The following is a 15,262-nucleotide window of genomic DNA, read 5'->3' on the forward strand; positions in this document are numbered from 1 at the left end:
TGTACACAAATTACACATTGACGTTAACATTTTTATTGTTTTGATGCTTGAAATCCCCTTTTTGTCTGTGATCCATCCATTTTAAAAATGTATTATACACTGTTTGCGGGTTAATTTATATTTTCTTAAAGACATGAATAAAATAAAAATGATCCTAAAATTATTCAAGAATTAATTGTATATTTTAAAGAAAGTGATTACATTCTTTGAGCCTGAGCGTTAGTCAGAGTCAGTGTTTATTGCTCTGCTCAAACAATATGAGGGAGGCATGAGGAAACTGGACTTGATTCAGTCATTTTCACTCACCCTCATATCTTTCCAAACCAGTAACTTTGTTTTCTTCTTATTATTCTGTGGATCAAAGTCAGATACTTTAAAACTTTAAACTAAAAACTTTTGTACTCCACAGAGAATATGTCTATGAGTCTCTTTAAAGTGACTAAATATCTTTGCATGATTACAGAATGAGTCACCGTGATATCCACAAACAAACTGTAATCAACTTCTGTGAATACTTTGCATGCAGCTAAAACTCTGATAAAAACTGGAACCGAAGGTCAGGGTCTTTGGCGAGGGATGTTGTGGTTGACAAAGCGTCGAGGACGGGAGGTCTTACACAGTCTGTGGGTCCGCTGAACTTGCAGAAACTATTTTCGGCTGATGCTGCAGAGGTAACAACACACAGGAAACCAGAAGGAATCAGAGGGATTGTAAATATACCACCGCCTGGGTTTTTCAGGATGTAGACCCTGAAAACAGTGAAGGAGAATATGCTGGCTGCTGTTGTACAGCATGTACAGAGTGCTCATCAGTTCAGACTCCTCTTTCTTTTACTCACTGTACGTCCTCTCCTTCTAGTTTGGTGGCCACAACTAACAAAAACAAACTTGTGGAAACATTTTTTACTAAATAATTGATGTTTAAGTCAGCAAAGTACTTAAAAAGTGATGTTTGCTGTTTGTTCAAATGACTTATTTAAAATGAGCTGAATCACGACAGTTTTTATGGTATTTCTTGCAACAACTTAATTGTTTTATGTTCAGTCCACTTAAGTTTGTAAAAACTAATAAGATAACATATTTCCTTCATGTTGACCCAACACAAATCAGTTGTGTGGAACCCAGCATTTTTTACAGTGAGTGGATAAACCTGTTTATTTAAAAGTAATAAGTTGACTTTACTTAAAAAAGGGAGGAAACCTGTTGTAACTTAAAACTGTTAGGAAAACAACACTTAAAAAAATTATGTTTGCTGTTTATTCTAAGAACTTGTTTAAAATGAGCTAATACAACACAATTCTTGAGTTTTTTTGGGACAACTTAATTGTTTTATGTACAATCCTCCTACATTTGTAAAACTATTAAGTTAACTTAATTCCTTCATGTTGTCCTAACACAAATCACTTGTACAGAACTCACAATCAGAAAGAGCTTTATTGCCAGGTATGTTCACACATACGAGGAATTTGTTTTCATGACAGAGCTTCTACAGTGCAACAAGATAACAGAGACAGGACAAAAAACAGATAATAAATATATATATAAAAAAAAAAAAAATAGAAGTAAGTAGTGAGTGCAAATATACAGATTGACAAGTGAATGTACGTGTTTATTACTATATACATCGTTATATGTGCAGCTGTTATGTGCAAATTGGCATGTAAAGTGTGTTGTTAAATAAGTGTATATGTGTATAAAAGTGTAGGCAAGTAGTGATGTTGGTTCCACAATTATTATCATCAAGTGTTCATGAGATGGATTGCCTGAGGGAAGAAACTGTTTCTGTGTCGGGCTGTTCTGGTGCGCAGTGCTCTGTAGCGTCGACCAGAAGGTAAAAGTTCAAAGAGGCAGTGTGCTGGGTGTGAGGGGTCCAGAGTGATTTTTGGCAGCCCTTCTGCTCGCTCTGGATAAGTACAGTTCTTGGGGAGTAGGAAGGGTTGTACCAGTGATTCGCTCAGCAGTCCGAACTATTCGACGTAGTCTTTGGAGGTCGTAAAACTCAGCATTTTTTACAGTGTACTTATTTTTTATAATTATGTATATAGTTCCTTTACTTATATTTTCTTCTAATAATTATGAATTAATTTTAAGGCATTATGTTTACTCACTTTTTTAATGCGAAGTCAACTAATCACTAAAAACTTATAAATTAGACTGAAGCTTCACTACTGGCACATTTTGGAGACCAAATATCATAAAATGTGTACTTAATGATTTTTTTGACAATTGTAAAAGTCATAACATCAACATACACTCACCGGCCACTTTATTAGGTACACCTTACCTTGGACCCCCTTTTGCCTTCAGAACTGTCTTAATTCTTCATGTCATCGATTCAACAAGTACTGGAAATATTCCTCAGAGATTTTGGTCCATATTGACATGATAGCATCAGTTGCTGCAGATTTGTCGGCTGCACATCCAGGAATGCAAACCACATTCCAAAGGTGCACTATTGGATTGAGATATGGTGACTGTGGAGGCCATTTGAGTACAGTGAACTCATTGTCATGTTCAAGAAACCAGTCTGAGATGATTCGCGCTTTATGACATGGCGTGTTATCCTGCTGGAATCAGCCATCAGAAGATGAGTACACTGTGGTCATAAAGGGATGGACATGGTCAGCAAAAATACTCAGGTGGGCTGTGTTGCTGACATGATGCTCAGTTGGTACTAATGGGTCCAAAGTCTGACAAGTAAATATCCCCCACACCATTACACCACCAGGCTGAACCGTTTATTCAAGGCAGAATGGAGTTTTGCTTTCATATTGTTGACGCCAAATTCTGACCCTAACATCTGAATGTTGCAGTAGAAACCGAGACTCATCAGACTAGGCAATGTTTTTCCAACCTTCTAATGTCCAGTTTCCTATTCTTAGTTCTGCTGCTCCAGCTCATTCGCCCCAAGGTTCGAATTGTTGTGGGTTCAGAGATGCTATCAGCTTGAACCAGTCTGGCCATTCTCCTCTGACTTCTGGCATCAACACGGCATCTGCCGCTCGCTGGATATTTTCTCTTTTTCGGACCATTCTCTGTAAACCCTGGAGATGGTTGTGCATGAAAACCCCCGTATATAAAACGTTTCTGAAATACTCTGACCAGCCCGTCTGTCATCAACCACCATGCCAAGTTCAAAGTAACTTAAGTAATCTTCCCCATTCTGATGCTCGGTTTGAACTGCAGCAGATCGTCTTGACCATGTCTACATCCCTAAATGCATTGAGCTGCCGCCATGGGATTGGCTGATTAGAAATTTGTGTTAACGAGTAGTTGGACAGGTGTACCTTATAAAGTGGCCGGTGAGTGTATGTTCTCATGATAATATAAATAGCCTAATATATTTATTTACCTAACCCAATGTCATTCTAAACCTGTCTGATTTTAGTTAGAAATCTTTTATTTGAAGTTTTTATTACGGTTTTCAGTGTAACATAAGCTAATGAAAACGTGTGCTGTCAAGCTAAACAGATTGAAAATGATCCTTTAATTCACAAGCTCAAATTAATAATGACACATGAGTGAATTTGTTAAAACTGAAATTGGATTTTAATTTACATTTTGATTTGCACAACAGCAAAGTTCTAAAAGTTTTATTCTTTGAGTTTGTGAAAATTTAACATGAATGGTGAATGAATGGTGTTCACACAGATTGGTGAAAATGACTTAAAATGCTGTATTATGCATGTCAAGCCAGTAAGTGGCAATGTCTTTTAGTAAAGAAACAGTATGCGCCTGCTTATGTATCAACATTTTCATTAAAGTACAATTCTGACAGAGGCAGTACAGCTTCTATACGAACTAGGCAGTCACCTAGGGTGTCAACAGCGGCAGGGGCATCAGTGACACCCTACAACCCACCCATTGAGAATCATATTATTAGTTTACATGGTGATAGCAGCTATTCCTCAGGGGCAAAATTTCATCTTACACCCCTTCTGAATTCTCAACAGTAGAGGAGACGATATGTATACAAATACGTATGCAGAAGTGTGCAAGTCCACATCTTGACAAGCAGGTTGGTCATCCTAATGTAATGTTCTGACCAAACATTTTGATTGGATGAATTTTTAAGAGGAGTCTGGATGCAGACCTGGTGCAGTGCAATCTGAGCTGCATCCAGTGCTTTTTAATGCGCTCACCTAACCCCACCCCTAACCTCACCCGTCACAGTGACGTCACTCACTCCATTGAGTGCATTGTGTCTGACATTGCATTGCTGAGTGATGCATTCTCAGCTTGCATCATAAAGGCTGCATCCAGATACCATTGGAATATTTATTTTCCTTCCACAGGTGATATGCACTCAGCGGCCACTTTATTAGGTACGCCTGTCCAACCGCTCGTTAACACATTTCTGATGACATTGCAGCAACCTGCATTTACTGCAGGTATGTAGACATGGTCAAGACGATCTGCTGCATTTCATACCGAGCATCAGAACGGGGAAGAAAGGTGATTTAAGTGACTTTGAAAGTGGCATGGTTGTTGGTGCCAGACGGGCTTTCCGTTTATGACCACAGTGTACTCATCTTCTGATGGCTAATACCAGCAGGATAACGTGACATGTCAGAAATCGCAAATCATCTCAGACTGGTTTCTTGAACATGACAATGAGTTCACTATACTCAAATGGCCTCCACAATCACCAGATCTCAATCCAATAGAGCACCTTTGGGATGTGGTGGAACGGGAGATTTGCATCATGGATATGCATCCGACAAATCTGCAGTAACTACGTGATGTTATCATGTCAATATGGACCAAAATCTCTGAGGAATATTAACAGTACCTTGTTGAATCTATGCTACGATGGATTAAGGCAGTTCTGAAAGCAAAAGGGTGGTTCCAACCCAGTACTAGTAAGGTAGTACCAGCTAATAAAGTGGCCGGTGAGTGTAAACACACACACTTGTAAACAAATGTAGACCACTTAACTTAATGCGTGCTATTGAGATATAAAGAGACTTTCAACAAGACCCACCATGACTGTGAGTGAAGTTTCTAGCAAATAGGTTAGTAAAGTTTCTTTACAAATAGGTGATAACTGTGTCACTTTCAAAAATGTTGACTTGGGAACCTTTTCAGATCACCAAAATGCTTCTATCATGTTAACGGATGGCCAAAAGTCTACTGGAAATGATGTGGCCCTTCTGCAAAATGATTTTTGAGCCTTTCACACACTTTTCATAATGACTTTCTTGTGTTTATTGGCCAAAAATTCAACACCACTAATAAAACTCAAAGAGATTGCGACTTGGGAACTCATTATTGACGTAAATGATTTATATTAACAAAGCATTTTTCACTCTTGTGGGAGCGTGTTAGAATTATGAGCTGGACTTCAGCTCATGTTTTTTTCTCCTACATCTGGATGCTGGGAAGTTCTGCTTTCAGGTATTCACGGTTTTACTAGTGATTCACGAGTAATGAGTTTATTTTGGCCTTTTAAAAGGTTGAGCCATGGAAAAATTGTTTTCCCCCAACCGAACCATAATCTCCGCTCAATTGAGTCCTTCCAATTTCCCAATATCCCATTTGTTGTTTTTGATGCCGTTTCACATCAAATAAAATGATGTGTTCTGGATGTGATCGAATTTACAGAACAAAAGGTCACACTTGAGCAGGACTGCCAACAAACTCAGACCTGAACCGGCGCATACAGCCAAGTCAAATTAATTTGTGTTTGTCTTTTGGGTGGGTGACCGGCCGGGACTAGTCCTGTTATAGCCCCACTCGTGACCATAGGTCATGTTTTGCTTCCTATTCCATTCATGACATTAACTCCGAGATTAATTGTTGAAATTATTCAGTGAAGTCAGCGGAATGTGAGTCAGATATGATTGTTCCTGGGAGAGTAGAGCTTGCTATGGAAAATAAAACCAAAAGCAAGGTGGTGACATTCCCTGACTCCAAGTCTGGAGGTGATTAGCTTCTAATGCACAACATATGGGGTGGAGACATGGAATAAGATGGATTGACTTTTGCACAGCCGTTCTCTAAATGAAAGATGCACACGTTTCCATCTCTCCTGTCTCATAAGTGTGCAAAGCGTCAAAGGAAATGGAAAGTAACAGTACAATGGCAAGGTTTGTAGGGCTCGAGTATCATTTAGAAAGTGTGGTTTGCTGAGTAACCCCGTGATGCATTCTGACATGAATATGCCTGTTTCAGGTTAGGGCTGTATTTCAGAGCCGTTCTGCTAATACGAACCAGCTTTTTGATTTAAACCCGGTGTGAAAGGACTTCCACTTATGTTCATGGATTGATATGAAACCGGAGACTGTGTCCGCAGGCAGCTGTCGCTTTTAGCCTATGCTTATTATCATCAGCCGTGTCCTTATTTACCTCAGTTTGGGTTTCTGGGGCCGTGGCCTTGGAGATGGCCTGAAATCACGCTTACTTGAATTGATTCTCTACATCCTCGGACGGGTCGCAGCAGGCCGTGTTTACATGTGACTCATGTCTAAATCATCATGCCTTAAAATGTGTAGATCGTGCAGCAAAGCCATGCCTGTCTTTACTCATAGTGAGTCACTCAGAAACCCTGACGTTTTTTTAATTCAAAATAATCAGAACCAGTTTCCTTCAGCTTTTAATGAAGGCAGTACAATGAGTTCATTATTCGCGTCACAGCAGCTCTATCCTGATGATGCACATGTTGTTTTTCTGTATGATGGTGAACTATTATGCAGCAGGGATTTTTCATGCGACGCTTATCCTTGACAGATTTCTCTGTTCCAATCGCGGTGCCACCGGGTTTATGTTTGCGGAGAATTCATTGTACTTAATTCAAAAAGCCATTCGAATTGATTGCTTATTCAGTTCAGACAGATTGCAGTTTGTTTTTTCCCATTCCGTACTTCTAAAAACGCTGCTGCCGTCCAAGTGTTTGTGCTCTATGTGATGATAGATGTTATTGAGGAATCCAACCCTGACCTCTACATTGGCTTTCTCTAATGTTTTTCCTAGATTTTGTCTTTCCTCTTTTTAATCACCAAATAAAGTCATATTGACATATTAATTCAAATCCCAGGAGAAAACATAACAAATTATTTATTAAATCCTAATTACTATAAAGAGATTGAATGAGAATATGTTGTGAACACACTGTCATGTTTAGTATAGGATTTCCCTCAAGCGGCAACCTCCCGCTTTCCTTCATGAAGCAAATACGGAAGTAACTGAAACTGCAATTCTTGGAAATTCCGCTAGTCCTGGCTCCATAATACAGCAAATTTCTATTGAGCGCACTGTTAAAATGGCCAACTTTACAGCAGAAAAAAAGGTGTTCACAGCCTGGTACAAAGAACAATTTTGGTTCATATAGCTAATATTACCCTTCATGACAACTGTGAGGGGGGTGAATTTTTTATAACTCATCCGTTTCCTTTATATTAGGTTATATTAAGTCTGCATAATTAAGGGCGTGGCCACTTGAGTGACAGCTCGGTCTCGCTGGTCACCCTCACTTCACCTCAGCTGTGAGCGGCTGATTAGCCGCTGAACTCGGCGTATTCAACATATTTTTGTTTTGTTTTATGTGGCTTTACACAGTTAGCTGCCTTTTGGAATTATTTCCTACAAATATCAGATGATATGGCATGCTGTGCCATTGTGCTTACAAACCGTTCACGTGGCCTCCGTTTCCCAGGTGAGTGAAATTATATACTTATATACCATCTCTATACATGTATTTGTTTTATTTAAGATCATTTATATTTTTCTTTAGACCTGTAATGCACTCCAGAATCTGACAGATTGATTAACTATAGGCTCTAGAACAGTCTTCTGAAGCGTTGTCATACACTGTTATGCCTGGATTTCATCAATAGCCTTGCGTTTACAGACTACATTTTAAGTGTTTGAAAGTACTTCGGGTTTTCCTCCTGTAGAAAAACATCATAAGAACAATGTATAGTGGCTTAGTGTATAACAACAGTGTTTTTAAAAGTGTAAACACTTTATTGATATAGTATACAACAAAGCACATGTGGTCAGAACACAAACGAGTCGCAGGTGATGAAGAATTAAGCATTTCTCCCATAGGAAAGCCCGTCTAAGCAAAATGCCAGCATACGTATGTAGCTCCGCTCACGCTCCGCCTCCTTGCCCTTGTTTGTATACCCACGTTGGTGCGATGACACGCGAACAAAATGGCGACTGTTGGCTTCTTTTGGGTTTTTCAGAAACCTATGGGTGATGTCACGGATACTACGTCCATATCTTTTACAGTCTATGGTTTCCCTCTAACCATAAGCCCCAACCCTAATTCATAAAATTCCATCTATACACATTTTTTTAAAAGCCATGCCTCCAAGCCCCTTAAACAAACCATCATTGGGGAATGAGAAAATCATACTAAAATAAACAAATGAGTTACAAATCTAACAATTCCAATGCAATCACCAGCAATTCACAACTTTTTGATTTAGTGGATATTCATATAATTTGTACAATCTCATTTGTACATATCAGCACAATTTATTTTGCTTATCCCCCGAGGGATAAAATGAATAAATAATATGAATTTGTACAAATTAGCCACTTTTCTGACAATATGTACAAAAGTTTTGTTTCAACATCTCAAGAATGATCAGTGGAAACAGAATGTACCTGAGCTCAAATTAGAGCTTTACAGCAAAGGCTGTGAATACTGTACGTGTGATCTTTCAATTTCAAAAAATCTTTGATCACATTATCATTATGGGGTATTGTGTGTAGAATTTGGAGGAAATAAATGAATTTAATTCATTTTGGAATAAGGCTGTAACATAAAACAATGTGGAAAAAGTGAAGCGCCGGATGCACTGTATATAAATTGGTACTCTGTTTTTCAAAGTGGTTAGCAGTGGCTAGCTGCCTAATGTTTACATGATTTAATGGAAGATCTCTACACAAATTGCACATCAATTTTGGGTCACAGAATAAATAAATAAATAAAATAAATAAATAAAAAAAAACACATTTGACTGTAGGGAAACCTTTTGTCCTTTTTTACCCCACACAAGAGCCCAGAGACCTTGGCAGGAACTGAAGTTTGCCCCAGACTGATGATGTGTTTTGTTATTGAAAGCGAGTTGGTATAATTCTCAGTAGTGTATTTCATGCCAGAAAGTTGCAACATGTTGCCTCTCATTGCTGTTATGTTAGACATTCCCATGTATGATAAAGAGAGAACAAGAGAGACAGCGAAAGAGAGAGAAAAATCAAGGGAAAAGGGAGTGTGGTGATTTATTTTGGTTCACACACTGTGGTATGTTATTTCACAAGAGGCCCTTGGCCAGATAAAGGCTCAGTGTTTTAAAATATGATTGATCGTGGAAATCTGCTGTGTGAATCTAACACAGAGCTTAGGACTGTTACGCTCATATATTATCTCTGCCTTCGTTTTATGTAACACAGCGAGCAGATAAAAGGCACTGTTTGACAAGAAAACCCAATGCATTGTCGTACATAGCGTTCTTGTACAAATTCTAGTGCCAAAACTGTTGTGTCTCGAGACCCCACAACATCTGGGAGGTTTAAGAAGCTGGAACAGTTAGACGCATCTGGTGTGATTTGTGTAGGCCAGAGATGTTTGCTAAAGCTGCGAGAAATCAGGCATGTGTGACAAACAGAAAGATCGCCATGCAGCACACTGTTACCTGTAGTGGGGTCAGCAAAGACAAAATGGGGAGTTTTGCTTTTATTTCTCCTAAGCCAGGCAACCAAAAAAGTTTAGGAAGAGACGGCAAACATGGCACAATCTAGGCTCAGATTTGCAAGATATGTGTTATATGTGCTATTCTGGCATAAGTTACTCTCATCAATTTAAGCTCAAGTTAACAGAACATAACCCTTTATTGTGTCTGATTACAATGGTATGATCAGTCTAGGCTGGTCTCTGGAGCGAACAGTCACACCGATGTGATTACATTCTGTGCTTCACATAATCGGCACCTAAATTTAAATCTGCTTTCCTGCAATTGTCATAAGTGAAGATTATTTATGAACTAATTTCGAGGGGATCATATGCTTATGATTGATTACGGCTGGACCAAGCGGCAACCTCCCACTCTCCCTCGGGAAGCCAATACGGAAGTAACTGAAACTGCAATTCATCAAAATTCCACTAGTCCTGGCTCCATAATAGAGCAAATTGCAATTGAGCCCACTGTTAAAATGGTCAACTTTACAGCAGAAAAAAAGGTGTTTACAGCTTGGTACAAAGAACGATTTCTGTTCATATAGCTAATATTACCCTCCATGACAACTGTGAGGGGAGTGAATTTTTTTATAACTCATCCCTTTCCTTTATATTAGGTTATATTAAGTTTGCATAATTAAGGGCGTGGCCACTTGAGTGACAGGTTGGTCTCGCTGGTCGCCGTCACTTCACCTCAGCTGAATCCGGCAGATTAGTCACTGATCTCGGCGTATTCATCATATTTTTCTTTTGTTTTTTGTGGCTTTACACAGTGAGCTGCCTTTTGGACTTATTTCTTACAATTATCAGATGATATGGGATGCTGTGTGCACTTGATTGTGCTCACAAACCATTCACGTGGCCTCGTTTCCCATGTGAGTAAAGTTATATACTTGTATACCATCTCTATAAATGTATTTGTTTTATTTAAGATCATTTATCATTTATATTTTTCTTTAGACCCGTAAAGCACTCCAGAATGTGACAGATTGGTTAGCTGTAGGCTCTAGAACAGTCATCTGAAGCGTTATCATACAGTGTTATGCTGGATTTCATCAATAGTCTTGCATTTACTAACACACACTATATCTGAAGTGTTTGGAAGTAATTCGCGTTTTCCTCCTGTTGAAAAACGTCATAAGAACAATGCTTAGTGGCTCAATGTATTACAGCAGTGTTTTTAAAGTCTTAACACTTTATTGATATAGTGTACAACCAAGCACATGTGGTCAGAACACAAACGAGTCACAGGTAATAAAGTATCAAGCGTTTCTCCCAAAGTAAAGTCTGTCTGCTAGGTCTAAGCAAAGTGCCAGCAGGTGTCTGTAGCTCCGCTCACTCTCCGCCTCTTTGCCCTTGTTTGGTATCCCGCCGTGGGTGCGATGACGCACGAACAAAATGGCGATGGTTGGCCACGCCTACTTGTAGCTTCTTTTGCAGTGTTCAGAAACATATGGGTGATGTCACGGATACTACGTCCATATATTTTACAGTCTATGGGCTGGACGCGCATTAGCTAATACACAATTCTCCAATCAGATGATTCCTAAATCACTATAAATAACCATAGTCTTCATACCACAGTCATCTTCGATTTGAAGAATCCCCCCATCCTCCCTTATTCCTCCCCTATATTGGGTGGCACGGCAGCCCAGTGGTTTGCACTGTTGCCTCACAGCAAGAACGTCGCTGGTTCCGGTTGGCATTTCTGTGTAGAGTTTGCATGTTCTCCCTGTGTTCGCCTGGGTTTCCCCCTGGGTTCCTCCCACCGTCCAAAGACATGCTTCATATGTGCGTGCAGATTTTCACAGATTTTTAGCCCATCAATAATTCTGTTTATTTACTTGAGTAAATGTGTGTAAATCTGTATTTATTCAGTTTTTAAATTAAATACAGTAATATTATTGACTAATATGAAAATGTTTATCTGATTTATGTACAATGGAGTTTGCACAGTAATATTTTCTGTCTTTTAGTAGAGATATTATATGAGAGACTTGCTTTGTTTACCAATGAATCTAATTGGATTTGCATTTTAAACATGAAATAAAAGTTAAAAAGAGATTATTTTTTATTTCACATATTAAGGTTTTAGTTATGATACTCCCAAAATAATTCCGCAGAAATCAGCAGATTTTTACCAAGATTCTCCGCAGAAATTGCAAAAAACGTCCGCAGATTCTGTTTGGCCCTAGTTATAAGTAAACCGACTAAACTAAATAGGCATTATAGTCGAGTTCCAAGCCAACAGTATTTCTCCCTCATAAAGCTATTTGTTATTAGCCACAAATAAGTGGGGGAGTTCTTGAGATCTATCTGAGCTCAATCTTCCCTCTCGTCCTGCAAATGGGAGGGAGCCCAGGGCTCGAGGATCTTTTGAGCTCAGGGCTCACTCCTGGGACAGCATGCCAAACTAGCTTGTAATCAGCTCAATCAACTCTTGAAATCACAATTTATCAATGTTTTCAAACCAATAACATTTATTTTAGGTTTCAGACATTTAAGAACACTTAAGTACGAGAGCCAATAGCAAATTGGTGTCTATAGCAAAAAGCAACTGAAGTGCATGGAGACGGCAATAATAGGAATTTTAAACATAAATAAATGTATTATTCACAGCAGATACACAATGTGTAGGTTTGTAGAACATTTGCTCTAACAGCCACTTACATTCATATATTTTGGGAGAAGTTGATGAATTAACATGTTGTAAATCCAGTTTACAACCTGTAAACTGGCCCGTTTCCACTGAGAGGTACAGTACAGTGCGCTACGGGTCACCTTTATCAAGCTTGCGTTTCCACTGCCAACCTTCACCCCCCCTTCACTTACTTAGTGATACCAAGAATGAATGACTTTATAAATCTTGAATATCACAATATTATTAAATAATACAATTCTAACAATATCAACAGCAGAACTCGCGCACATTACCCAGCTGATTCAGTTGTTGCCTAGCGACCCATAAAAAGCGCACCGCACTACTTTTTATCTTGTCAACAAAAAAGCCAGCGTGGTGCGCCTCACGTTACTGAAACAGAAAAGCGCATTCAGTGTGATCAGCCCCAAACATGACAATGCCAATCACCTCTCACAGATCATTGTTAAGCTGTAAACAATTTCTTACACATATCTGAGAATCAAAATATCAGATATTTCAGTCTGGTAATATTCGCAGAAAACAATCGATGCAGTATAAAAATATTTGCTTTAAAGTTATGCATTATAAATAAAGTTTTTATTAAAAACATGAGTGGGGGGGGGGGGGGGGGTCAGCGGGAGTATTTAAAATTTAGGTGTGAAAGGGTAAGTAAAGATGTACATTTTAAGAGCTTGACCTATGACCTTTTTGTGTTCACCTACAGTATGTCTAAAGGCAGAGGTAGTTAAATTCATGTGATCAGCTTGCTTTCAAAATGTAAACGCATTCAAACACCAATAAAGGACCAGCTATAGCTTAACAAAGCACTGTACTCATGTTAAGTATTCTTATCGAAACACATTCAATTCAATTCACCTTTATTTGTGTAGCACTTATACAATGTAGATTGTGTCAAAGCAGCTTCACATAAAAGGTCATAGTAAATAGGAACAGTGTAGTTCAGTTTGTAGTGTTTAAGTTCAGTTCAATTGAGTTCAGTTCAGTGTGGTTTAATAATCACTACTGAGAGTCCAAACACTGAAGAGCAAATCCAACGATGCGCAGCTCTATAGATCCCAAACCATGCAAGCCAATGGCGACAGCGGAGAGGGAAAAAAAACTAAATGGCGGAAGTGAAGAAAAAAAACCTTGAGAGAAACCAGGCTCAGTTGGGCACGACCATTTTAATTTCTCCGCTGGCCAAACGTCTCGTGCAGAGCTGCAGTCTCAGTGGCGGAGGCTGGAAGCTGGCCTCAGCGAAGACTCGTCTGTCTCTGGAGCGTCACAGAAATCAGTCTCATGTTCTCCACTCTTCCATGACCACCACAGTAGCTGCTCAGGATACGGCCTGGTCCAGGATATGGAAACCTTGGGATCATGTCGTCGTTGGTCTTGGATCGAATCAGTGACTCTGCATAGTCTGAGGGCCTCGGGAAGAGTATCCCCAGGTGGAAATGGAGAATAAAGAAAATAATTAGCGTAGCTGCTGTTATAAGTGTATATAAACTAGATGCAGATCCTGTGTGGAAGCTCCCTAAGTGGTGCACTAAGTGTATGCTTTACTGAACAGATAGGTCTTTAATCTAGTTTTGAATTGGGAGAGTGTGTCTGAGCCTCGGACGTTATCAGGAAGGCTATTCCAGAGTTTAGAAGCTATAAATGAGAAGGCTCGACCTCCTTTACTCCTTTACATAGTGAACAGTAATAATCATATTTGTCATTTACTTTCTTTGCTCACTTAACATGAGCCTTAACAGATAACATGAGCCTGTTCATTATGTACTGTAGTACTCTTGCGTCACATTATGTGCTCTTGCAAAAGTGAAGTAGATTGTGATGAAATAAGAGTGATGAGTGTTGATCAAATCTAAGCTCAAGTTTTAACACAAAACAAAATTTTTTTTTTTATTTATTTGGGAAACCACATTTGACCCCATTGACTTCCGTTGCATGGTTAAACTAATCCTGTGACATTTTCCTAACTAAATTCTTTCAGCTTCAAATGTTTTTGAAACACACCTTCTCCAAAGTCTCCAGAGCTGAAAATTCAACATCCGTCTAACTCAATGTCCTCTTGGTGATTTTGGAAAATAGCTTAAACCTCCATTAAACATTCCAAGATGTTTTGTATCACTAAACAAGAGCATTCTGGCGTCTCAGGGGAACTCACTGGCACCCAGGACAGAGCCCAGGGGTGTTTCTCAGCAAAGCTTGGATTAATTTTTTAAGCAAGTAAGAAGCACACAGGAAGAATTACGGAAAGCCTGTGATGCTGCTGAAAACGTAAGAGGACCTTTTCACAGAGATGGAGGAAAAGGAAAAGACAACAGTAGTTAATTTGTAAGGAGTGAAAGTAAGACTGGAGTGCAGAGGAAAACGGGGAGGCGGAGGAGTGTACATTGTCACGCTGCTGGAATGTTGTGGAGGCGCTCGGTGTGACTAAACCATTTCTCACACATGTAATCTGAGCAGGCCGTCTTCAGTGTTAGCCTGCTGATGGAGGTCCAGGACGTGGGCGTTTTGGTTTGATACTCCAGCTATGACTTTTTTTTCTTCCGGAGAGGGCAGTAAACAGAGTAGTACTATGCTACTAGAACTTTAATGGGTGATGAAATGTGGCCTGAAATCACCCAGTGTATTTTGTGGAGTGCAGTTTTCCTGCTCTGTGGTGGATTTTGATTCATGAATCAGTTCCCAGCGTGGTTAACGCTTAATTTAGATGATCCCACTTAGACATTCTGTTGACTATAAGTAACTTTGTAACTATATGTCAACTAGAGTTAATGGATTGTGAAGGCTCATTCACAATGAGACGATACTATAACAATAACAACAACATCAACAAGACATAATTCTTATCAGGTCAAGCCTAGTTTAGATTGCAACTAACAACTGCCACATGTATCCTAGGAAATATGGGTTGTCGTAACCCAA

The sequence above is a fragment of the Danio aesculapii genome, chromosome 20, assembly GCF_903798145.1.
Source record: "Danio aesculapii chromosome 20, fDanAes4.1, whole genome shotgun sequence".
Lineage (NCBI taxonomy): Eukaryota > Metazoa > Chordata > Actinopteri > Cypriniformes > Danionidae > Danio > Danio aesculapii.